At 36.9% G+C, this 26,870-nt stretch overlaps 1 protein-coding gene and 1 long non-coding RNA gene across 2 annotated transcripts in view; one reads left to right on the top strand and one right to left on the bottom strand.

Annotated features, from left to right (window-relative positions):
* SYT1 (synaptotagmin 1) overlaps positions 1-26,870 on the top strand; it is a 360,262-nt gene that overhangs the window by 103,455 nt on the left and 229,937 nt on the right. Inside the window, exon 3 of the mRNA XM_082062019.1 lies at positions 24,958-25,019. The gene's annotated coding sequence lies outside the window, so the exon portion shown is untranslated. The remainder of the gene's footprint in view (positions 1-24,957; positions 25,020-26,870) is intronic.
* LOC309444320 lies at positions 1,146-26,658 on the bottom strand. Its single transcript, XR_014184990.1, has 3 exons — positions 26,347-26,658; positions 2,999-3,202; positions 1,146-2,783 (listed from the first exon to the last, which is right to left on the bottom strand). It is a non-coding gene; the product is annotated as an uncharacterized lncRNA (long non-coding RNA).

The raw sequence follows: 26,870 nt of genomic DNA, 5'->3' as shown, positions 1-26,870 counted from the left end.
ATTGCCCTAATAAGTCCAGCAGTTTGAAGTGTTTGATGAATGTCTGTTCTATATAAAATCAGATTTAATGACAAAGACACACTTTTTTTCGCACTGTCCTGGTTTTTAAGTACTGATATCCTGTTACAGAACCAAAAAAAAAGCCAGCACAGGCAGAATGCTATGGTTGAAGTCAAAGTCAATGTATTTTGAATTAGCAGTTTTCATTGAACTGCATTCAGATTCTTTCAGGTATTTGTGATATTCATGGAATTCTTGGAATTGATTTGGTAGAATAAAACCATTCAAAACCCTAAAAATAAGATCTGATGTCAAGCTTGTAGACATCTTGAAAGCAAAATTTTGAATTTTCTGTTTGCTTAGAGTATCACAATACATACTTAAACTTTTTTTTTTTTTCCCAAGTTTTAGGTATCTATAATAAAAATGTTTATTTTGTAACTGAAACTAAATTGAATTTCCATTCTCTCCATTTCAAAATATTTTTTTTTCAGTTTTGCCAGAAATTTCCATGGTATTAATATCCTTTCTAAGAGCTTTTGTGTTCAGCTTTTGTGATTTGAAACATCCACACTGAAACAGAAGAGCTGCATAAAAATACAGCGAGAATGCACTGAGAGTGCACAGGAGCTGCTGAAACAGTCCAGTCAGGTGAATTCCCCATAGTTTCTTTCTGCCTATCTGCTTAGTGTCCACTGCATGACTTCTGTAAAACTGTGCTTTTCTTCTCCTCTCTCCTATCAGCTAGTGGATCTTCCAGGTGGACACAGTATTCTGCCCAAGTTCCTCTCAGCTGGAACACCAGCTTTCATCTCTCAGCTGGGTAACTACAGCTCACAGCAGCAGTTCAAGTGTATACGAGAAAAATCTCCCTTGCAAGTTTTGAACAGTTCAAACTCTGCTTGTGATACATATATACTTGCCTGCTTTAAAAAAATGACTTTTAGGAATGACTTTTATGAACTGCTTCAACTCTGCAAGCATATCCTCCCAAACATTCATGGTCTCCATTGTGGAAATGAAATTCTGATGCCATATCTTGTGGTTTAATCCCAGCTGGCGACTAAGCACCACCCAACCACGCACTCACTTCCCCCTGCCCCGGTGGGAGAGAATCAGAAGAGTAAAAGTGAGAAAACTCATGGTTTTAGATAAAAACAGTTTAATAAGTAAAGGAAAAGCCACACGCACAAGCAAGCAAAACAAGGAATTCATTCACTCCTTCCCATGGGCAGACAGGTGTTCAGCCATCTCCGGGAAAGCCGGTTTCTGTCATGCATAATAATTACTTGGGAACACAAACACCATCACTCCAAACATCCCTTCTTCCTCTTCTTCCCCAGCTTTATATGCTGATCTTAATGTCATATGGTATGGAATAGCCTTTGGGCAGTTGGGGTCAGCTCTCCCAGCTGTGTCCCCTCCAAGCCATTCATGCACTTTCCACCTTCTCGTTGCCAGGCCAGTTATGAGAAGCTGAAAAGTCCTTGACTGCTTGACAACAATGAAAACAGTAGTGTGTTATTGACATTATCATTCTTTATCCAAAACACAGCACTATATCAGCTACTAGGAAGAAAATTAACTCTATGCGAGACCAACACAGGACACCATATTAATAATTTGGTGTGACAGATGGGGGGAAAACATTTCTAGGGCATTAACTAGGGAGTACAACATTTCTCAACATTCAGCTGCTTGACTTTGCAGATTTGACAAAACCATTGCTGAATATATGTTTAATCTGTATGTGTTGGTCTGTAAATAATTCTGTGTGTTGATTGAGTAACCTGTATATTAGACTAAGAGCTTCCTATTGCTTTTCTATAAAATATAATCTCCTTAAGGTAACTAATACATGACTGTAGTTGAATGAGTAGCTAACTTAAGTCCAGTAGGTCACTAGATGGATAGCTAGAAGAGTTACTGGAGCCTGCAGTTACATGTCTTATCAGCATAAACATTACAAATCCAAGCATGTTACTAGTGTCTGATGGAAGTGCTGTGTCTGCATTAAACATCTTGATGAATAGTTACAGAATGCTGTACTGCTGTCTCCAAGTCTACCCCCAACAGCTTGCCTTAAGCAACTTTTTCCTTGCATTGCAGCAGACACAGAATGTGGGAAAGAATACAGAAAGGCTATTTGACTCTCTTTAGTTGTATAAAATATTTTCCTTTTTTATACCTCATTTTACTAGCAGCTATTCACATTGGCATAAATAGAATAATCTTTTCTACCAATAATCTTACAAATTGGTTTCGAATGCCACACTTTACTGTGTAGTGACACCTGCACTCTAAGCTGCTGCAAAACCTCATTTTGTGAAACTAAACCCAAGTCATTTTACATGGCAAGAGAGTGAATACTACATTCATAGCTCATATAGAATCTGACAGTTCAAAACTAAAACAAATTTTTTAGAAGGTCAACTCCCTTCTTCATTAACCTTGATATTAATAATGTTTGTGCCCTGGAATGTAAATTAAACACGTTGCCAAGGTCCTTCTCCATCAAAATAAATTAACAACTTTTTAATTTACCTATCTATGAACTCTGGTTATTTTCAAACATGTAATTTTGATCTACCTAAATCAATTTAACAAGGGACAAGGCTAGGATGTGAGTCATTTGCTTCGTGCCAGTGGGTAGCATTATGCTGCTAAAGGAAGAAATTCTGACAGATTTGTGCATCTGAGAACCCTCTTGGCTGTCGGCAGTTGACAAAATTTCTGTAGCAGCTGATGTCCAAGCATCGGATCCAGTGCGCAAAAGATCTCATCTGAGAGAGATGTACACATTAGTCACGGTAAAAGCTATTTGGACAATTCCTTCCAATAATTCTTCCTTAAACCCCAAGACATTCTTAGTTTCCGATGTAGCTCTACTTCATAACAAGAGAAACCCAAATTATGAAATGTAGGTAATTGTAGAAGTAAAGGATGGCGATAAAAAGAACTGTTCTGCAAATGCCAACAGATTGAGAAACACAATTACCTGAAGTCAGTACAGAGTCAGACTGTGATATCTGTTCTTGCTGCTTGGCTCCTCAGAGAGCAAGTTGAAAGGGATTCAGTAATTCTGAGGTGGAGGGCAGTCAGCACTTCTTGTAAAGAGCTTTTGGGCTTTCAATTAGGAAAATTATTCTTGTCTTTACCTTGTTCTGTCCCTTCTTTCATGACAGTGAGCTGGAATCATGACCTGAAAAAACATTACAATTTCAGCTTTCCTTACATATGCTGCAGTTTATAGATAACAGCAAAATACTGGCTAGGGCTGGAGTATAACTATGCTATAAGGTTCAAAAATGCCTAGCAAAACATTACTTTTTAGTCTGTTTGTTTGTTTGTTTTGTAATCCAGTGTTGCCAGAATCAGAGGTTTTGTATTACAAGATCTGTGTTTTAACTGCAAGCTCAAATCAAGTTTCTTAATGTGTCCACTAGTTTTTTTTAATAAAACATGCATCATTTTTAGAAGCTTCGAAATGGGTATCAGTATGGTCATATCTGAAAGGACAGGCTAAAGTATTAGGAAAAGCTATTTTATTTATGTATTTTGAATAGAATTTTGATTCACATCATTTCATTAAGGAAATTCTTGAGAAAGAATACTGTAGGGCTCCTAGATGGGAAGCAAGAGCAAATATAAATGCAAGTGCTCTTGAACTCAAGCAAAGAAAATTGAGTGATACTTTGGGATGTCTTGAGACTAATGAATATGAACTGCACTTGATTTTAAGATGTGATATTTTGATCCCACCATGGCCCTCAATGAAAGACTGGTTAATGTGCATCCTGGGTTGGGTTGTTCACTTTTCATTTTGAAGGTCCAGAGGCAGAAATTAGTTATGTATCTTGGTTGGTTTGATTCTGTTCCCTACCATATATTACAGGTCACAAAAAAGAGAGAAATGTTTGTATTGTCACTGTTATACAGGATCAGTTTAATGTGAACATGACCTCTAGAGAAAGATGTTTGCAGATGTGAAAATGCTCTACACGCTTAGTTCTGCCTCCCACATCCCTTTGTAGTGTAGCTCTACAACCTGCTGGCCTGCTCTGGTCACTCAAAATTGCAGGTTAGTTATAATCTTTACTTCCAAGATGGACAGTAGTTACATGGAGCTAACAGCAGCAGTCTCAATGTGCCATGTCTGCTAGAAGAATTTCATACTTTCAGATAGTTGTGCTATCAGGGTGATAAACACTTGTTACCCATACTAAAATACATTGCTTAATTAAAAAAAAATCCATATATTAATATATACCCACTGTGATTTTCAAAAGGTCTAGGGGTTCAGGATGGTGTCCTTTTCCATGTCCAAAAATAAGTCAGCACGTTTTTCTGCTGGGGATTGGTGCTTAATATTCTGTAGTCAGGCATTTTAAAATAATTTCTGCATATAAAACCAATGTGTGATAAATGTAAAATAGTTTGTCATCACTTCTGGTTACTGTATGTAGAACTGAATCACTTGCAGGGATAACAGTAAGTATGAACTACAAACATTTCTGGTTTTGACATCACTTTCAATTATGAACTAGGATATTGAAGCATCCACACTTCTACACTGCAGTAGCTGAGGCATATTTTCAGTGGTATAATTGTAGGAAAAAAGTACTGAAACTAGAAATTGCCTCATTCTTGGTTAGTATTTGAAAACAATGAGTCAGAAAACCAGAAGAGATCATGAGGTCAAAGAGGAGCAGGAAAATTAACAGGAGAATTGAGCTGAAGGAAATAATTGTGGGAGGGATTGGAAACTGGACACAAGAGTGAAAAAGGACAGCTACATTTTACAGCGTTGTCAGGGGATGAAAATTAGAGACAAAAGGTGATAAAGAATAGATTAAGGAGTAAGAGTTTAAGAAGGATTTGACTTGGGAGTGGGAGAAAGGAAGGCAAATGGAAGAAGAAAAGTGAAGAGAAGGTAAGAAGGAGATAGAAAAGACCCAAAGGGAAGGATGACTTCTCTTGAACTGACTGAAGAAGCTGATATATCACAGGACAGCAGGAGTGGTAGAGGTGAAGTGAAAACTATATATAAGTAGAAGGTGTGATATTCGTTAGGCTTGGAAAATAATTGCTTCTTGGCCAGGACAGGGACTGAACTGAAAGAGGACAGAACAGATTTGTAGTGAAAGAAATTGATTTGGCCCCATCTTTTCACCCAAGGGCATTCAGACTGAACAGAAATAGGAAATGGAATTTGAAGGTTATAGGTCAGAAGAAGAATGGAGGAGGCGGAGTGATTGCAAAATATATGTTCAGTGAGCTGAAAATAGCTCTGTATTGTTTTAAAAGGAATCTCATATTTCATGAAATCCATCAGGTTTGTCCTGACCTCGAAACATAAATCTCTTGTAAAAACTGACCTACCAGAGAACTAATGGGTGATTTACTTTTTGCAGAGTACAGGATGTTCTTTCAGTCCCTGAGTGTTGTCAGTGCGATTAACATATTTACCTAAAAGCATTTATTTTCAACAAAATCTAAATAAGAAATCATTTTCCAAGCTTCCTTTTTTTTTTAAAAAAAAAAAAAGGCAGTTAGCTAAATAAAAACAATTTTTTTCCTATCACTATGTATACAGACTTAAATTTCTAAAAAATCAAGAAAATTAATAGCTAAGGAGATCATAAATCTTTAGTTTTTCTGTCAGGAAATTTTATGATGTGCAAGGTTCAGTATCTAAAGAAAATGAAAGTTCTTTGGGCAATTGATAGCAATGAGGAGGACTCATAGAATGTATTCTCATAGAATGTATTCCTGCTATGGCAGTGACTAAGACTCTGTATTATGAAGCAACCTTGTTTGTACAGGGAGAACATAAAACCCAAACTAAACAGACAATCCTTACTTCCAAGAACTTATCAGGTAATAGGTTAAATGTGAAACGTTCCTCAGGCTTTAAGAGTAATGGTGCAGTAGGTAGCTAGAGAATGAAAGCATATAAGATTGTCTAAAACGATGTCTGCTTTCAAATAACTATAGATTTTATAAACCTTCAATTAAAAAAAATCATATGGAATCAGTGTCAGCATTACAAATGTACTTTCATTGTATAGGAAAAGGCATGCTGGAAGAATTGGATGAAATAGTCATTTTATATTAAATACATTTTTTTATTGTTAATAAATGTTCTGGGTTTCAGTGCAATAATTTTTAAATCATTAAAGATTTTTTTTTTCAGTATCACTTTTCACAGCTCAGTGAAAGACCCCTTTGGATATCAACATTTGTAATTTGAATTACTTTTCATGTACTTGAATATTTACAGTTTTCTTTATTGAATGTCCTTTTTTATTTAGAAGGGAATGAGAAATTACCTGAGAGCAAAGGCAGCCTTTTTCTTTTTTTTTTTTTTCCCTAAAAGAACTGATTTGCCAAACCTGATCCTGCTAAGGTTGAAATGAATTTTAATATTCTCATTGGTTTTCCAGCTATAGGGTGAATTTATTTCACATTTGGAATCTCTGGTTCCAGAACAGAAAAACTATTTTAACTTTTCATCTCTTTCCCAAATCATCATGACAAATGTGAAGTGGTAACATTTTGGAGCTAAAAAGTGTTTATTAGCAATGTATTTTTATAGTTTTTTTTTTAAATTTGGTTACTAGTCTAGAGTTCATCTATAGATGAAGAAGGGATTGGCAGGTACATTTATTTATTTCAAGATTCAAATTGAAGCGTAAGAAGATATTAGATACATCTTGTCTAAGAAGATGTAAGATAGATAAGAAGGTTGAAATATAAATGTATACTGCTGTATTATTTATTTGTATTTTATAACTTAAATACTTTTTTATTAATACATCAGATACTTTTCTTTTGCCAAGGTTAATTTCAATGATAAAGAACTATGGATAGTTCTCAAATAAGGTAATATATCATTACAGAAGTAGATGAATGGAGATAATTTAGAGGTGAAGGACAACACAAAACAATTGGAATCTGCTCTGTAATATTTATTTTAAAAAAAAATATAGCTGGATTTCTTTATAATTAGATTGAGAAAGTGGAACACGAAGACTTTTTAAGAAAAGTCCAGTTAAGTATTTTTCTTTCAAAAGATACTATTGTTTCTCTAAAGTAGCAAGATTATTGCTTCAGAACATTTTAAAATTTAACTTTTGACAGCATTTTTGGTTTTGGAATTAGATGCCAGTTCTGATGAGTGTCTGCTTGCAATTTTATCATTTTGAAGAGAGAGAAAAAAGCACTTCTTTTTATCTATATAGTCATTAAAAACCAATGTCAAGATATTTTGTTCAACCTGAGATATCAGGGAGTGTAGCCAAAAGTTAACAATGAAACTATGTGGTAGGCCTAAAAGGTACTCAACTAGTACTGACAAGGTGGACAACAGGGTGTTCAGAGTCTCTCTGAGGAAGATCCAGGAGGTGATCTGGCCTCTGTTGCATGTTAGTATATGTGAATTTTAACATTTGTTTGTTTGCCTTTTACTGGCATACTGGGAATGGAATTAATTTCAAGATTAGACAAAAGCATGCAGAAGGTAATGTGTTTGGCATGTGTGAAAACTATGTCTGATGGTGCAAGATAATCATATTTGAGATAGATTATCTGTCTCAGGGCATGCTTGGTCCATGTACAGAAATAAATTACCATGCAGCCATCAAAAATTAAAACTGTAAGCATCCCTGAGTAGAACAACAAAGTGGAATTAAAATGCTGTGATTTTGTGGTTGATTTATTGTCAGAATGCATCTGGACCTTTTCCACCAAATTTTACCATCATGCCTCTCTTCTACTTGGCTATGAGTTGGTTCATTGGTTCAGTTATACAAACATACATTTAAGTACAGAAGTAGTCTCAGAGGTTTCCAGACTACTGAAAGTAGTTGAGTATGTGCTTAAGCATCTTCCTGAGTGCCTTTATCTCTCTACAACTATAGCTATTGTTTAGGGAATTTGGCATCTCACAGGAAAATGCCTTCTGGTCACGTTAAGCTGACTAAATATAAAGGAAATAGATGTTTCTTGATCTGAGGGGAAGCATATATGTTTAGAGTTGAGCAGTGAATGAAGTTAACCTGCCAAACAAAAAGGCAACAAAACAAACATTCCGTTTAGTAACTCCTTAAAAAAATTAGGGGAAATATTACCTAGGGAAAGGAACGTATGGATCAGTGACCTGGATGAAGGGACAGAGTGTACCCTCAGCAAGTTTGCTGAAGATACAGAACTGGGAGGATTGGCTGATATACTCAGGGCTGGTTACATAAGAAATTGTTAAGTTACACAGAATTGTCTGACTTTGCTTTAAACAAGGTAGGTTGAACTAAGCAGGAAGATGAATGAGGCTGTCCCAGCCAAAAAAAGTCAGATCCTCTATTTTTTTTAGTAATCCTGTCACTTTGGTTCCCAGGGAGAAGGGTTTTTTTTTGATGCTTTACCAATAATTTTAGACCAGATGAGTCTTTAGTACTAAGGACCAGCCAAGGCCAGCAGCCTAACTAGCTCAGTACTATCCCTGGAGCCCACAAAGGTTGAAATCCTTCCTGCAACATTCTTGACCTAGCTGAGCTTGACTCTGTTTTGTCTTCCCCTTTTAATGTTAAGATGGTAAGTGCCCTTGGCCACCTTCATTCAAGGGTAAATCCCAACATCTGCCATCTCCAGTGCAGGGCTGTTACCTTCAGGCAGAAAACCAGGCTATATGGCACACAAATTCAAGCAGATCTAACTCATGTTTCTCTGCATAGTATTGTGTCATGGATATACTCTTGATGCACAGGCAATAACTGACAGCTGATAATTTAATTTGTTTCTAGGTTCTTCATTATTTGAAATGAGTTAGCCACTTCATTCTAGGTACTGGGAAGCTATTATTTGTATTTATTATGTTAAATCCAAAAATTCAGACATGAAGTTTTCTATTTATGTTTGGAAAACTGTTGTAAGTAAAGTAGTGATTTTAATAAGCAGACTTGTGGTACAGAATATCAATATACTTAGCAGACTTCCAAAAGAGATGTTCAGCATCACAACCCTTGTCAGTAGCACAACCCTTTGCCTCCTGCCAAGGTAATTATCACTATCAATGACAATATCTTTCAATCTCTATTTTAGTTACAGTGCTTAAGACTTCAGAAGGCATTCAGGCGGAATAAAGACCCAGAACCTTGTTAAATAAAGTCTCTCACTCAGTCTCTGTGTGCCATATCCAGGCTGGATCACACCACCTTCCTTCGTTATTCTTGTGCCATAAATTATATAGCATTTGTTGCAGTTGTTATTTCAGAATGGTACACTGACCTAACTGAAGGTTTTCGCACAGCCTGGGTGTCAAAGACGTCACTGGTTTTGCACAGAATGATATAAATCTCTAATTGCTGCCATGGAGGTGTCTAAATTGGGATCATCTTCCCTCTTCCCTTGTGTAATTCAAGAGTCTGTAGCCCAGTATCTTAGATATGGGTGATCCTTTAACAATATATATTTTATGTGGTAATGTCGCATGACATATTCTAAACACTATACCTTTCTATATATTCAGAAATGACAATTTTTCAATGCGTTGTTTATTTGCACTTTCAGTTTTACGCTCATACTGGTGTGTTACCAAAAGTAAATATTTCTGCCTCGGTCTTTTAATCATATAAATAATTTATTTTATGTCTGTCATAACTGAATTAGGTCCATATATATGCTTATTTTTTGGTGTAGCCAGTAATCCCCAAATAAATCCAGGACGGCTGAATGCAACAAAGTTGGAATTTGGTTTTCTGGGGTCACTGAGTAAGGAAAGGGAGAATATATATGTGAATGGATACAGCTTGACAAAGGCACACACACTGCAAATACAGATACGTGCCTATACATAAGGTAGTATGTTTTCATTTAGGGCTACCATACATAAAAATGCCTTATCATAGCGTTTTAATTATGTAACACAATAACTGTGACTAGAAAAAGGAAAAAAAATAACACACAGCAAAAAAAAAATCTTTATGAGAGTGCGACATGGAACACTAAACAATTTAGAATTGTTACTGAATTCACTTCATTATGTTTAAGCAATCTAGCAAATACTGTCAACTGACAGAAAATACTGGTAAGAGTCTTACAGTCCTTTGGCCGTACACTACTTCCTCATCTTTGTTTAAACCACTCCATTTACGTTTTGGTTGAATAATTCCTGTGCTGGTGAAGAGATATTACTTTGGGATTTAGTAGAATAAATGTAGTATTAATAGTAGTGGCTGGTGAACCACGTTAAACGTATTAGCAAACATGTTGTTTCTTTGTAATACGTCCTTGCCTGGAGAGTCAAATGTGATGAGCCCTCTACAGATGAATAGTGAGAGGCACTTGTAGCTGCAAAGAATTTTGTAAAATGAGATGGTGAAAAAAGTGAGTAGAGGGATAAAAATTTTTCTCTTTATAATGCAATATAAAAGCAATCTTAAGGCATTAGGGCCAAAGGAGAACTCAGACTGTCCTGTAATTTAATTCTGAAAATCATACAAAGTTCCAGAGGTGCAAAATTTCAGTCTCCATAGCAAACAGGTTAGTAATGCAAAGGCGAGATTTTTAAAAACACTCAGGGTTGCCTTGATTCTCTCATACCAAAGTCAACATTTTTATGGACATAAGCTAAGATGCAGTCCTATAGTCTGATCCTTATAAGTACTGATCCTTATAATTGGCAGTGTTTATTCAAAATACTACAGACTTTAATCCTTCAAGCTTCTTCATGAGTTGGATATTGTGTTTGCATTATTAGTAGGGAAACTGAACAGTGACGTAAACATGGTATCAGAGCACGTTAGAGACCAAGCCAGGATTACAGCTCTAGAGTTCTGGACTTCTAACCCTGTATTAGCGCCAGTAACTCCACTTACCTCCACAATAATAGCTTGGTATTCACTGAGGGGAAAGGTGGAAACAATAAAATAAAAATTTAGTTCAACTAGTCCTCAGTTCAGCTAATGGGAGATTATTTCAGCTACCTATTTTATTTTGCTTTTCTTAGTCAAGCTTTAAATTTCACACATATTTGAATTTTACTATTTCCCTTAAAATATTTTAGAGCAAAAGAAGGGGTTTTTTGGTGTGCACACAGTGCTTTCTTTCCCTATTCAATGCTGTTATGCCTGCTTACAATGCTGGTCATGTGCCAAATACTGCACAAACTTCAATTTTTCAGATACTTCCTACTCTCTCTTTTCTTATCTGCCTGCCTCATTTCTTCAAAATCTACCTTTGGAGGGTTCTCTTTGCTTTTCCTAACATTATCAGTGACCTGTTTAAATGGTTTACTATGCATATGTACAAAGCAAAAAATGAAAGCAGATGTATTTTTTCAACAGGCCAAGGTAAGGATATGATGTGTAATATGCATTGAAGATAGCAGTTAAAAGTCTAGAAATCACATTGATCTGTTTTGTTGTTATATCTCATTGCAAACTCATGTTTAGGAGGGAGCACTGGGTAAATTACAAGACAGTAGATCTAACTTTCATGTCAAGCTAGAATTGCTTTGCAGTTAGTGTAACTTAACTTCTGGTTCTTTTTTATCTGTTCTTAGGGTTGTTGCAAGATTCAGTATGAAAGTACTTTAACAAGGTTTCTTCCCATATGCTCAAAGGAACTGTTTAGGTGCAAAGAAAGTTTAAGGAGAAAGTAGAGAAGAAGGAGAGAAAGCACATCAGGAAGGAGCAAATGGAACCAGGGCCAGGGGAGGAGATGTTTGATTTCTTTGGTCTTTTATATTTTTTCTCTTACTGGTTTCTCATCTTAGAGAGACTTACTGTCTTTAATTTTCTGATGTACAGACTGAGCTTTAAGAAGATAGTTAACAGAGGTGTTTGATTTATTGGTATCTATCCATGTGTGTGAATACACCCCTAATGTTCCTGTTTCAAGTTGTCCATTTGTTCTGTTCATAAAGCAACATTCCACATAGCATACTAAAATCTCTATGTGTCACAGAGCTTTGCTGAAGACTGACACTGTTATTGTGTTCTAGGGGAATTAATTTTGACTAAGAGCCCATAGTTAAGTTATTCTTGAGCCAAGACTGTAACCTTATAAGCAAAACACTGATTTTTGTCAAAAGGAAAAGAAACTGACAGTCAGCTTTGCTAGAGTATGTTGAACATGCATATTTAATGTCACTGCAAAGCATAGATTAGAAAATTGTCTGCATACTTCATAAGTGATAGTAGAAATTGATTAAAGCAATTGATTGTATGCTGTGCAAGGAAGTATTTACAGTCATTACATTAATGCCAAAAAGCACCTGTCAGCTTCAGAAAGGGCATCTGCTGATTTGTTGACAGGCAATTTCAAGTTCTCTTTTTGCAGAAACTCATATTAAGGGCTTCCTTGAACTAGATGATCTTTAAGAGAGATTTCCTTTTTGCCAGATGCTGAAATGCAATTTTAAATACATCATGTGGTGTTTTCTTGATTTGTTTAAAATCCATGCTGAGAGATGCTGAAACAATCATTCTGCATAGCGATATTTCTTATGTTGTCCTTTCCTAGCCGTGAATGAAGTTATGCTCTCATCTGACTGTTTACCAAAGCTACATTTACATGCACCTTCCTACTGGCAATGTATTCCCTTACATCTGCTTTGTTTAAGAAAAAATAATCTTAAACCATGTTTAGGGCTAAATTCTGCATTGGATCATTCAGCAGAGAATTTCAGCGATTCAGTATTAAGCAGCTTCTCTCTGTCAGGATTGCTGTGAGATCTGTAGTGTTACAGCAGTCTGATATAGAAGAAAGGGAAGTAAATCCCCCTCCGGGGCTAGACTGACTACAGAATTGAGGATGGAACTGTAGGAACTGGACAAAGGGACTAGAAGAAGTCTCGTAACCTAACCACAGTGTTGCTCCCCTGAATTAGTCTAGCATAATGTATAATACAGCCTGGTTTAAGAATATATTGCAGTATCAGGTGTTCAGTGGCCAGGCTTGGTTTGTTAGTTAGAAAAATAGATGAGGCACATTTTGGATAATGATGTTCTGTGTTGAGGTAGAGTGCGTCCCTGCCTCGAGATGATTCAGACATTTGTTATGTTTTCTAACTTTCTGTTTCTGCCTCTTCTGGGCCATGGGTAGTACAGATTGCTTTTGTTTTATAGTCTTAGCTAATGTGTTTGCAAATTGCAATGAAAGAATCTCAGAAAATTACGCTATACATCAGCTGAGACAGAACAAATGGTTTTTCCCTTCAAACTGCTCCAGTGTGCTATTTGAGTGCAAATCAGTGGTTTTTATGAAGTGGCTAAAGTTTGGTCTCCATAAGCTATATTACAGAAAATCTAGTAATCAAAAATTGAACAGGTTTCCTCAAGATGGATAGGAAGATTAAATTAAAGGGTGGTTTACATTAACATTTGGCTCTACAAAGAGGGAGAAATATTGCTATGTGGAATACTTAGCTTCATTAGTAAAAGTAGCCCAATTAAAATATTTGCCATATGGGTTTTTTAGGGATTTCAAATAGACCTTTCTTGAATTTTCCTTGATTCAGAGATGCTAACATTAAATGTGACACATACGATGGTAATTACAAGGTAATTATTTGATTTTCACTAAATAGACATTTCCATTGGATTCCTTCTGGCAATATCTAGCTCAGGAAGTTTATTTTATAGCCAAATACAATATCAAGATGTCTTTTCTTTCCTCAACTATGTAAGGAACAATAATGATAACTACTTCTTTTAATATTCCTAGCCATCTGTGCTTCAACACTCTGCAATGTCTGATGTGCTACTTTTTGATTAGGCTATCAGATTTGCTGAATGTGGACTTGATGCTTCCTTTTTTCCTTTCATGTAGACTTGCAAAACCACCACTTGTCTTTTATCCTGCTTTTTGTAATAATATCTTGGCATGTAGTCTGCAAGGACTGGCTGTTAATCTCTTCTGTCGCGGCCCAGGGTGACACCTGTGATTAAAAGGTCTGCCTGAATTCCGCAGTCTCTAGGTTTTTGCTTGTAGTTTCAAGATGAAAAAAAGTCATGATGCTTCAAAGTTTCATCTGTAGGACTGCAAATCCAGATGCATTTGTCAGGTATGTGCACATACTGTGTAAAGAAATGTTTTAAGATACTGGAATGAGACCTCTAGATGATATTATACAATTATGAATTTAGTCCCAAATCCCAGTAGCATTAGGCTGGTTAAAACTTCTACTGTGCTTCCATGAGCGTGGAGATGAAATTTTCTTCAAATGCTAGCCCTACCAATTTGTTGACCAGGGAAGGAAGCCAAGGTGGCCAGGTGGTATGCTACTATGTGCTTTTTACTACAGAAAGTAGCCACACAGCACTGAGACACCACCGGTAGTTGGTTGAGAGCTCTGATGACTAAATTCTGTCCCATGCACAGCCAGCCAGGCTGATGACAATTTATCGCAGGCTTTGAGACATTTCTGCTGAACTGTGCAGGTGCTGCTGAGTTGGCTTTGCAGCTTCTGAGAAAGTAACATTTGCCACCATGGCCACTTACATACCCACTCAGTACTTTTCACAGGCTGTTGTCATCACTCAAGGTTCACTGTTGTCATTTACGTGATATGTTTCTTCAGGAAGTTGTGGACTGACAGTAAACTCCATTTTGCATTTCTCTTGGCATTCATGTATTTTAGACCCAGATAATGCTTCTGTCTACTATTTTGCATTTGGTTTATTTGTTGCTCCTCTGTGTCTAGGCAAAAGGAAGAACACTGAAGAAATGGAAGATCTACTGACTAGTCATCTGATTACTTGTGTTTGAGGACTGCTGATACTGCTTAGCATGTCTTATTTTTACTTCTGTGATGGCACTATATACTGCCTCTTCCAGGAGACACTGCTGTCTGCTACAATGACAGTCACTAAAAATATAATTTTGTGGACAGTACTAAAGAAGAAAGACACTTGACAGTGTCAGAAATAGGCTGCAACACGTTACAAATGTGAATGTAACATTTTTATAAAATCTGATCAGTTGAGTTCTCTGATTTTCAGGGACATCTCCACAAATCATGTTATTTTGATGCTAATTAATTTTATTTTTTGTTAATTGAGATTTTTGTATTGTAGAACCATAACTTATCAAAATGCAAATTTTAACAATTGCAAGTTTTTTTGACTAATTGTAAGGAAGTGTTTCTGGGTTCGGCTGATATAATTTTCACAGGAAGCTGGGAGGGGACACAGCCAGGAGAGCTGACTGAAATTAGCCAAAGGGATATTTGATACCATATGATGTCATGCTCAGTATAAACCTGGGGAGCTTGCCAGAGGCAGGGGCAATTGCTTCTCAGGAGCAGGTTGGGCACTGGTTTTCCATTTGGTGAGTGATTGCATTGTGTTCCCCACTTTGGGTATTCTTTTATTATTGTTGTTTGTCTCTTCCTTTGCTGTCCTGTTAAACTATTTTTATCCCAACACATGAGTTTTACTTTTTTTTTCCCCCGCTATTCTCTTCCCCATCCCCCTGGGAGCAAGGAAGAGTGAGCAAGCAGTTGGGTGGTACTTAGTTGGTGGCTGAGGCTAAACCACAATGGTCCTTTTTGGTGCTCAGTGTGGGGCCTGAAGAGTTGGGATAACAAAAGATCCAACCAGAGCGTATTAAAACAAATTTATTATATGCGTTTATTATATTAATAGTATCTGGTCACAATGTTGGGGGTTTTTTTCCACATGGTTGTGTAATGTAAATTCTTACATTCTTTCTGTATTCCCTGTGATGCTGTTCATCACCTCTGGGAGACAAATCAAGATTATGATTTTACCATCCTGTGTAATATTGACTTATGAGAACATCACTGGCCATGAGTTTAAGCTGGTATTTGTATGCAGCATTGTTGTCATGTCCATACCTTGGGCACCATGTCAGATTTTATTAGTAGTCACACCCAATCTATGGGGAAGACAAGGAGGGATACTTTCACCTGCTTTTTCACCTCCCCTTTCTCCCTCAGGATATCCACAACAGTTATTGAGAATTTTGAACATCCTTGGGATGGTGAAGTCAGCATGCTCTTATTGCTGTGTCTCATGAATGTGCTTCAGATCTTATTTAGGGTTACAAAAGGTTTTTCAAGAATACCACCCAGAGATCTACCCTGAGGCTGGATAGTCATGGATGGCATGGCACGTGGGAGAACATGGATAGGTGTCTAGAGATCTTGTCATCTCCAATGTTTTGGAGCTTCACTCCTGAAAAACTACAGAACCCTGATGAAGTGACAAAATATTTAAAAGGAAAATGCTGTGGCTATTCCAAAGAGGCTCAATTTATTGCATTGTGGTGGGCCTTAGCCAGTATCTGCCAAATGGTGCTCGATATTACGCAGCATCCTCAGGGAGAAGAGAGGGAAAACAGACCGAGAGGCACTGCGGCTACTCCCACCCTTATGACAAGCACTGTAGCTACTCCAACCCTGACAACAGGTACTGCACCTGAACCAGAGAACCAACCTGGAAAGCAATATTTAAAATCTTCAAGTATGCTTACCTTATTTAGTGATCCTATTATTAATAAATTCTAGTACCAGTACAAAAGATAAGTGCTTTCTAGTTCGGTTGTTAATTTTGAGTTTTTCCTTCTTTGCTACTGCTGGCCACATAAAAGTACAATGTATCATCTCTTCTTGTAGAGAAAATCTTAATTTAAGTTGATGACGTTTAATTCTGTTATTAGTTTAAAATGTGGTTCGACGGAATGAAAAAGTCAACTGTGACCATGAAAGTAGTGAAATTTCACATGAAGATTAAAAACAGTAGTCTTGTGATATGAAGCCCTCAAACAGATAGAGAAGGGTGAAAGGGAGCAGAGATCTCTTGGTATAGAACGAAAGATGTTGCAAGGTGGGTGCAGAGCAAGCAACATTAAAACGAGTGTGAGAGACCGTGGATAGCAACTTTGGAAATTTATGTGCCTGTTTTTATAGGATTTGTTTTGCTGCTTACCAGGAATCCAAGCACTATGCAGGCCATTACTTCATTGATTAGTTAAGGAAGAGGTAGAGGTAGAGGGAGGTGGTAATTTGGTTTTGTCTGTGTTTGGACGTGGCAGACTTTCATATTTCTTTTTAATAATTTTCTTTAGGAGAATTAAAAATGGCAGCATGAATGAAAAATACAGTATGTGAGAGAACATTTGAGAGACTATGTGGGATAACATTATACCAATGGTGAATCTTTTAGTGTACATATCCAGGTGAACCTCAGAATAAGTCTGTTTAGGATTTTCTCTTACTCTAAAAAGGGATGCATTTAAGTGGCTAGCAAATATTGAAGTTGTTGCCACTGTAACTCTCCTTAGCGTAATACAGAAACGTTATTAGAACAACTCATCCGTAGATTACATTGCTTAATCTGCTAAGGTGCTGGTATTCGGTCTCGGGTTTTGTGGGTGAATTGCTTGCCCACAATCGTGCATTTTTGTAAAGCAGAATTGAGAAATAAATTTAAAAACCCTTACACCAAACTTCCAGAACAAAAAGATTAGCAGAATTATGTAACCTATAATCACTTCCTGCAGTGGATATTGCAGTAGGGTCTTTTGTCCTGTGGTAAATGCAATTAGATTTTGAATCTCTAAACCCTGGAATGCAGCTGAGTGTGCATTGAAAGTACTGAATTTCTTTGCGGTGTTTGTAGTTAGATGTCTTGTGTTAGTTCCATAAAATACACTAATGTAAAGATCTATGTTATCTTTCTAGGAAGGATTTGGGAGACTGATTAAAAACCTTCACTGTGCTTCTAAATAAATCTTGGTCTATAGCTGTAACAAGCAACCTAAATATGAGTTCTGAAGCCAATTTTGCTAGGAACTATATTCTTATCTTTTCATATAATCCAAGATATCTCATCTACATAGTGTTATGAAGCAACTCATGAAGGACAGGATTTCTTTTTTCTTAAATGACTCAGAAAATAATGCTCGCTCTTTATCTTTTTGTCTAGGAAAGCCTGAAAATAATTGAAATTAAATTTGATGAAATGCTGTGTCAGGAGTGCTGGTTGTTTCCAATGAAGCCTTGAAAATTTTCAGTCAGGAAAATGAAGTTACCCTCTGATGTATAAAGTTTTTAGGGGTTTTTATTACTAGTAAATGTTAGTAGTATTCTCATTATTTCATATTTGCAAATGGAAAAATGTAGGCTTCATGTAAAGTTTGAAAAATCTACTATTTTCTAAGAAAATTGGTGAGACATACCCAGCAATCAGAAAGCAGGAATGGCAAGCTATGCGCTGTGAAGATTCCTCCCAGAGAGTCTTCACAATTACTATATGGCAGATGCAGCAAAGTGGTTGAAGTGTCCCCATATAGTGTGAACACATTCAATTTATCTACTTTAATGGTCTGTCATATGCAAAGATTTCCTGTGAGTCTAAGTCACATTTGGTGTACATCCACATCCAGTAGTTCACTGTGAAATGGGTGTTAGTAGAGGAAGAGCCATTTATTGTCCTGGTTAGAAACTGTGGGGAATGCTAGTGCTGGTTGAAATCTGATAATCCTTTGGCATTCCTGCATATAGCCAAGACTTGTAACAGGAACATAGGCTTGAGTTGATTCATATACTGGTTTGTGACTCTATTGTCACTGACTGTATTGTCACCATTAATAGGTTTTCTTCCATGAAAAGAGAATCTTTCAGTGCCCACTGATTCATATGATTGTTTATTGATCATGAAGTTACAATACTGACCTAAGTGTGGTTGATTGAAATATCAGAGTGGATGGCTCTTTCAACATCAAGCCAAGTGCGAGGACAAAGCTGGAAAAGGCTGTTGATGAGCAACGGGAGGTCTGAATCCACCAGGACTAAGAACCAAGGAGGGCAGCAAGGCATATTCTGTGCCATGCTGGTAGGAGAAACAGAAGCTGAGAATGTGAGAAGCATCATGCAGCTGGGAGAGTGATGCAAAGGCCCTTGAGGAGCAGCTAGCACCTACTGAGGGTTAGTAGCTGCTCCTTAGCCAGTGTATGAATTGTGTATAGCAGAAACACAGTATGTCAGATGGAGGTGTGGAATTATAGCAAGAAAAGACTAGCAGTTTCCTATGGGAAAAGGACCATAGAGCCTTCATAGAATTGAAACCCTTGGATCTTTAATCTGCTAAGAAATTTTGAGGAAGCCATGGTTGAGCAGCATCTTTGAACATTAGGCAGTAGGTAACTAAATACAAGTGAACAGAGGCCAAAAAAAGCAGCTTCATTGCCAGTATTGTAAAAAGTACTTCCAGGGACAAATTCTGCAGTAAGCAGAGTCCTTCACTAAGTCGAGAAATCCCTAGAGCTGAAAATTGTGTTTGAATTTAACCACATAGGTCACAGGGTTGGGATGGCTGAGCCACAATCTGAATGGGCAAAGGAAGCAGATTCTAAATACTGGTTTTACCACTAGTGCCAACAGTGACAGAATGTGTATTCTGCTAAATTGTTGGCTGCTCCCCTATATAGGTATTCTGTCTTTACAAACTGTTCTGAATAAATGCCAATGTGTATGAATGAGGATGGGAGAATTTCTCCTGACCCACCAGGAAGTATATGTATAACCAGTATCTTTTATTTTTCAATCTGTTGCTCTAAATTTTTTCCTTTGACTTAAAAAAAAAAAAGTCTCTTTGTCCTCGTTTATTTTTTTCCTCTTTCATTTCCTCTTTCAATAATTGTTTTCCTTTCCCTTAGGAAAACCAGCATCATGCATAGATACTTATCCATTTCCATGAACTTACTTTCTGTCCTGGTTTTTCCACATAGTTTTGAGAGGACAGAGGATCTGGTAACAAGTTCTTACAGGCAGAAGTTTGCCCTTTCTCTTCTCTGTACGCTGACAGCTAATGGCAGGCACACATCTGAGTTTTATTTTTTTAAAGCCTTAGGTTGCTTTAAAACCCCCTGAACTGTTGCAGTCCAAAATATGAGAGCCGGTGCATACGTTTTTGTGTGGCACTCACTGTGTTAATCCCATTCTGTGTACAGTCAGAGGCTTTCCAGAAAAGGGGGTACATAGAAGTGCTTAGCTTTCCTACTACTATTTTTTCCCTTACCAGACTTTTCATGAAATTTGCAATGAAGATGGCAATAAATACTTTTTTTTTTCCTAGTTTGCTTATTTGCTAGAGTACTTTTTATTGGATTTTGATTTACAGAATATCAAAGACTACTGAGCCTTCTTTCATTCACTGTTCTGCAACTCACTTTGTGCATGGTCACCTTGTCCATGATATGTGTACCTCCTTGTCAAATAATATTGTTTTTTACTCTTCTTTACTGTTCTCCATCGTTTCTTACTGGCAAGGAGGCAGGGCGATGGGTGAGAGGGGAAGAATTCTGTCATCTAATATATGGTAACTTAGAGAAGTGCTATTTAGGTGTTTTTTGTGGAGATGTATTTAAAATTAGTTTCTGTTTTGTTATATTACAGGCCTGAATTCTGTCAGTAATGACCTCAATAGTGCCTGTTTTAATGTAATCCCTGCTTGCTGACTGCTGTTCCAAGAATAAAAATTTAAGCCAAAAGATTTAATGAAATCCTTTGGGATTAGTGCTCACTGGGCTGGGGAAATTGCATATCAACCTTTTCTCTGTACTCTAACCATACGGTTTGGTATTTGAATAGGAGGGTGTCCAAGAGAGACAACTCTGAGTTCATCAATAATTTACATTTTTGTTAGTTACAAACCTGGTATTTGGGATTCTGTTGCCATAGCAATCCATCTGGGCCTGAATGGGTAGTGTTTTAAGTGGCGGCTGTATAGGGATTCGCAGTGTGTGCTTTAAATCCCTTCTAAACTAATCCTCAGATCTGTTCTGTGACTTATTTGAGGCTTCAACAAAATCAATGTTACTCACAGTAAAAAGTTTACGCTGAGCAAATTAAGCCCATAAAACATTAGAATATGCATATGATTAAGGACTGTAAAGTTCATAATGTATGACAATTTCTGTTTTAATATGTGAAGCAATTAATAAATGCCCACAACTCCATTTTTTTCAAAATACATTTAATTTGTTGCACATTATGCAACTAGAAATTATCCAGACTCTGTACTGGTTATTAGCTAATTTAAACTTCATAATCGAATGCTAGCCTCATTTTCCCAGATGTCAGTTCTATGTTTTACAGGATGTCAGTCTATTCATAACACTGTATAACTTCCACTTTCAATTAATCTGATTTTCTCTCTTATAAGTAATTCTAAAGCAGAGAATAAAATTTGAAATTCCCATTTTCATTTCTGACATTACTGAGTCAGGTTCTGAGGCTGCGCTGCTAAATTCAGTAGGCTAAACACCAGCTGATTTTTTCTCTTTTTTTCTCATTATTTGCTAATTTTGCCACACGGAATTTCAAAATTATTTGTTCAAAACTTCCCAGATATGCTATGTAAAGGGATGTCCTCAAGTTTGAAAGATGATCAATGAACTCCTCAGCAAACCTAAGCTAAGATTCAGCTCTGTCAAAAGCAAAATTGTCCTGAAACTACTTTCCAAAGCTTTTAGTTCTTCATAACAAAAATGCTGTCCAGTTGTGCCCTTGAAGTGTCACTAAACCATGATGATGATGTATTAGTAGTTCATCATTACTCCAGAGTATAGAGATTCAGTTTGCAAATTTATTCCTCAAAGTTTGAAAGAGATAGAAAAATATTCAAATAACGGCCATATGCTCTGCTACTGAGTGTTTAGCCCATAATCCTAAAGAGACAAAAATTGTTTCTTCATGGAGTTTGTAAAAGATCACACGGTTCTTCCTGCCTGTAAAAATGGTAACAGAGTAAAGAAACTGCAGATGGCCGAAGAGATCTTGAGAAATCTTTAATTACCATGCAACTTCCCTTTCGTTTTTTGTATTACAGTTCGCAATGAATAATGAAACTTGTAATAGATGTGGCTTAATTTTTCCATGATTCTGTGATGCTAAAAATGTTGTCACCTGTAATAAACACAAATCTAGTCTGTATCTGTGTGACTTAAACTAGAGTGTCCTGAGAAAATCTACGAAGAATCCCTTCCTTGCAGTGGAGCTGGGTTTTGTTTCACGAGCAAATCTATGCATGTATATTCCTAAATTCAGTGTGGCTGACCGAACTTCGTTTGTTTTAGAGGTCCAGTCCTTCTACTCCAGCTTAATGGGATTATTTCCATAATTGCTTACCACTCAAGGTAACTGAGAACAGAGAGCTTAGAAATAACTAATAAAAGCCTTTGTTTTTATTGCTTTTGCATATCTTTATGAATAACTGAAGTTGCAGATCATTTACATGATTACTTACCCTAAAATTACATGCCCTAAAGTATCTTCTGTTGGTACCATTTGTAAAATATAGATTATGCTTCAAAGGGATATTACGATATGTATTGAGGCATATCAAAATGTGTTTCTGTTGATATTTCCAATGGTTTTATTAGGAAAAGTCTTCCCTTGCAAATATTATTGAAATGAAAACGGAGCCTTGGAAGATACTAGCGGCATGACAGATGCTATTTGTAGCTCTGGAAATATAGTTGTCACTGCAGGGAATCTCCTGCACTGAAGACCCATAGGAGTCCATAACCAAGGGTGAATGAATTAATCTTCCAACACATCTCATAAAAAATAGCCTGTGTTTAATAGTAAGTGATAGAAACACAGTTGAATGTCTCTGCCAATTTTTTTGATCTTTCTCTAGAAATGCAAATCTCTCCTTTTTATTACTCTCTACCTATTTTAGTTCTGCAAATCCTTGCAAAGAGTGCAAGTCTCCTTGATTACTGTTGATTTTTATTGATTGGGTTTTACTTATTTATTCCAGGCCTCCATTATACTTCCGTTATGTTTTGGAAACTCTGTCTATCAACTTCAGTGGAGCAGACGGGCTGTCTCTGCTTCTATTTGTTGAAGTACCACATTTACTTGTGGTTTCACTCAAATTTGTTTCTCTATTCTAGCACATAACCTGTATTTTTGTTCAGTTATTTCCTATTAATACTCAAGTAAACATCTGTCTTTCCATTTTCTGTCTTCGCAGCAGAAGGAAATAGTTAATCTTCTGAAAGGCTCAGTAATAATATGACACAGCGTGACACAGACAGCTTAGAGAAACAGGGGAAGATTGAGACAGTGCACCACAGAGCAGGTGTGACTCTGTGTTCATTTCTCTAAGGCACTTGCAGCTACCTCTCTTCAAATGCAAGATGTACACAGGGAGCTGAAACAAAACCCTGGCTCTGAATGCTGGGAGAAGGTTGGGATTAGAGCTTTTAATTTAAACCTGTTTTGGAGTATGTCTGAATTTCAAATTCCTCAGTTTAGGAGGGCTGGTATGACAAGGAGAAGCAAAGGTTTCATTGAACTCCTTCAAGAGGTATTGGAGTACAGTAGTTCAGATTAGGCCTGTCATGGCGTGTACCAGGACATTTCATACAGCTATTAAGGAGCACCAAGCTATGTAAGGCCTGATAAGACTATTGTCAGATGTATTACAGACTTTGGGAAAGAAGTGAGTTGATCCCACAGCTGTGTTTTACACCAGCATCTGAATTACTCTAAACTCTTTTGATATAAGGAGTTTATATCATTTTCCAGCTAACTTTGCATTGTTTGAGTGCTCCACAACTCCTCACTAATGTCTAGGACATAACAAAATCGGCTGTTGGATAGAAGAGCTAATCCATACAGTTCAAAATTTTTTAAATTTAATAACAAAATAATATTGTGTGCTTTGGACTCATGGACCATATAGCCCTCAGCTTTTAACACCTGTTACTTGTTGCCTAACATGTTTCTTCAGTAGACTGACATGCAAGTGATTTCTGGGATATCATAGATATTGACAGAACTATACAGAAAGCAATATTATTTTTTTACTAAAGAAGAAGGGGAAAATAGATATTTTTAATTGGTTATGTTCTGAATCCCTTACTTGGGTCATGAAAGATTAATGTTAATCTAGTTAATTTAGAGTGAGATGCTGGATGGAATCGTGATTTGACTTTTTTAAAGACCAGAGTAAGGGTCGATGTGATATAACTTGACAACTTTAGGTAATGGCAGTTTCATTTTCCTTTGACAAAGTTGATGGAAAATTAAAAATATATTTACCTATCTTGGTAACTGTGCATTTGGCTCATTTTTTTAACTCCATCAGAATTGGTCATCTTTGCATTTTAAGTGCCTTCACAGCTTGATCCTGCCTGCTCTTTCATGTCGGTGTTGCCCTTATTGCAACCCTTATTGCCCATCAGTCCCAATTTTCTCCCTTCTCTCATGCAACCATTATTCATGAAAATTGTTTATAGTGAAAATCTGCAAAGCCAGTTCGCTGTGTTCCTTCAAATCCTGCCTTCAAACTCACCTCTGCTGTGATGCCTGTAAACTGCCCAAGAAAGGCTAAGCAGCTGGTGTGCTGTGATCAGTGCTCATTATGCTAATTGTCTGCATGAAACAATGGGAGTAAGGCATGAAACACCCCTCTGGAGCTTGTCCCTCTCCAGAAGCGGTGGGGAAGGCTGTGGCTGTTGGTGCAGGTACATGTTGTTTCTTCTTTAACTCTTCAGTCTAATGGGTTAATCCAGGCAAGATCTAATACAGCATGAGAATTTGATTTTGAGCAGAGGATTGCGAGACTCACAGGTGGGAAAGCCTTTCACCTTCCCTGAACTGGGGAGAGCTGCAGGTGCCCAAATGTGATTCAGATGCCCAGAATTTAGTAAGAGTTTTCAAAAGAGATTTGTGCCCTGAACCTGTGGATTTTCCATCTCTGCTGCTATTGTAGTACCTACCATTGGAAACTTTGTTTTTTAAGTAAAAGGATTGATATGGATTTTCTCTTCTGGACAATTTCACAAAAACCCAAGGCTTTAAATCTTGGAGTAAACCAAAACTAAATATGAAAATAGCAAACTTCTGTGGCACAAATGAAACTAGGTAATTTATTTTATATGGATGATAAATGCATGTATTTGTTTTTGTTACAGAAACGTGGAGCCCTGAATAAACAAAGAGAAGCGAGTTAAGCACACAGTCTGTATTGTGAACAGTAAGTGACCGGATTGTATACTCTGAAGCTGAATGCTATTTGTACTTCCATTTTTGTATTTTTTTCTTATTCACAGTTCTTTTAACAAGCGTAAGAAATTAATGCAGTGAGCATTTCTGCCTTTTATCCAACTCAGTTTCATTTCACAGGGGTAGACTTTTATTAATCCTATAATCATCTTAGGTAAGAGGCCCAGATAATCCACCCAATGTGTCTTCATCACTACCCTTACTGAAAATGTTGCCTTTTTCTTCTCAGTAAAAGTGAATTGTAATACTAGAAGGTACAAAGCTAAAAATAGTATTACACTAATGTTTGCTCACACCTGAGATTTTGCAGAAAAACACATAGATTTGAGTCAGTGTAGTCAGATCTTGTTGGGTCAGGACACAGGTTTTATGGGTTTGTGTTAACCACTTAATCACTGATTAATTGTTCTGAACTGCCATGGTCAGAGCCGTGTTGTTCACTGTACAGTATGACCAGTCACAATGCATGGCTGCACTGGTCTCTAATAACTACGGCTTTATAAAACATTGAGAAATTAAGACTACTTGCTAAAGCAAGAAAGTGAGCTGTGGTCGTGTTGTGGATGATGTTATTGATGTTGTCCTTTGGAAAAAATCTCAGGCTGCTAGTGTAGCACTGGTTGTGATACCAGTTATGATACAGACCCTACTTTTATTGCCAGACCTAAGTAATATTCCATGGGAAATGCAGCAGGGTATATGGATGTATTGCATTACTGGGTATTAATATCCTCTGAGATACAGACCTAATAGAGCCTGCTTCTTTATGGCAGAAGATTGTGGATAGTAAGTAATGTAGAGAGAATATGTGCTCTTCAGAAGCATTCTGCTTATAGAATACGCATTTGACAGTATGTCATACAGTAGAATTGAAGGAATTTTATTATCATATACGAAATCTCTTATTTAGTCAAACTGGCATATGGAACAGACTCATTTTGGATAGAAATAAATCTTGAATATTTTTTGGCAAGCAGTAAAAATAAAACTCTTTTGTGGAAAATAATATATGTAAACCTCAAAAGCTAAAAAATACCCAGTATCTCTCTGGGTAACCAAGTTCAATTATAAGTTTTAACATTATGCTTAATCAAATGGCATGAAAGGAAATGTGTGACATTTTGCTGAAGCTGAGGGCAACGTAATGCTTGTTTGAAAATCTGTATGGTTATTTATACAGTGTACTGAACTGTGCTACCAGTAGGCATTTTTCAGACCTATACCAAATCATGCACATGTTCCAGAAGGTCATTAGGAAAAAAAAAAATCATCTTTATAAAAAACTTCTCAAAACTCACCTCATTTCTCTATTCCTCTTAACTTTCCATTGCTTCTTCTGTCAATCATAGTTTCCTTCAATTTTCTCTTCTTCCCTCTCAACTTGTGGTTTATATTCCTTACGTGCTATCACACCTCTCTTCACCTTTTATCTTTCCAGTCGTGTACCAACATAGCTAATCTGGTCCATCTTCACAGTTTCTCCTCACATCTCCCACACAGGGCTATCTCTTCTGGCTCTTGGCAGAGCTACCTTGTGGAGTGTTCCAGATCTTTGGCAAATTTTGAGCTTGCTTCTTCTAATATGAAATAGGTACTCTGCAGACCAAAAGCATTATTTGCATTGTTGGGTAATAATACACTGAATAATGCTATATACCTCTTTCTAAGGAAGTTATGAAGGGTTGCAACAGATTGCAATATGGGTCAGCTCTTGCAATTTTTATTTGATATGTGGAAAGATATGGTGGAACTTTTGGGAGCTGTTATCTAACCAAATCAATTATGCTTTTCCCCTGGATCTTAAGTTTTGGCAGCAGTTGAC

Source organism: Streptopelia decaocto (assembly GCF_964273445.1).
Source record: "Streptopelia decaocto genome assembly, chromosome: 1".
NCBI classification, from domain to species: domain Eukaryota; kingdom Metazoa; phylum Chordata; class Aves; order Columbiformes; family Columbidae; genus Streptopelia; species Streptopelia decaocto.
This window is presented reverse-complemented; position numbering and strand designations above follow the sequence as displayed.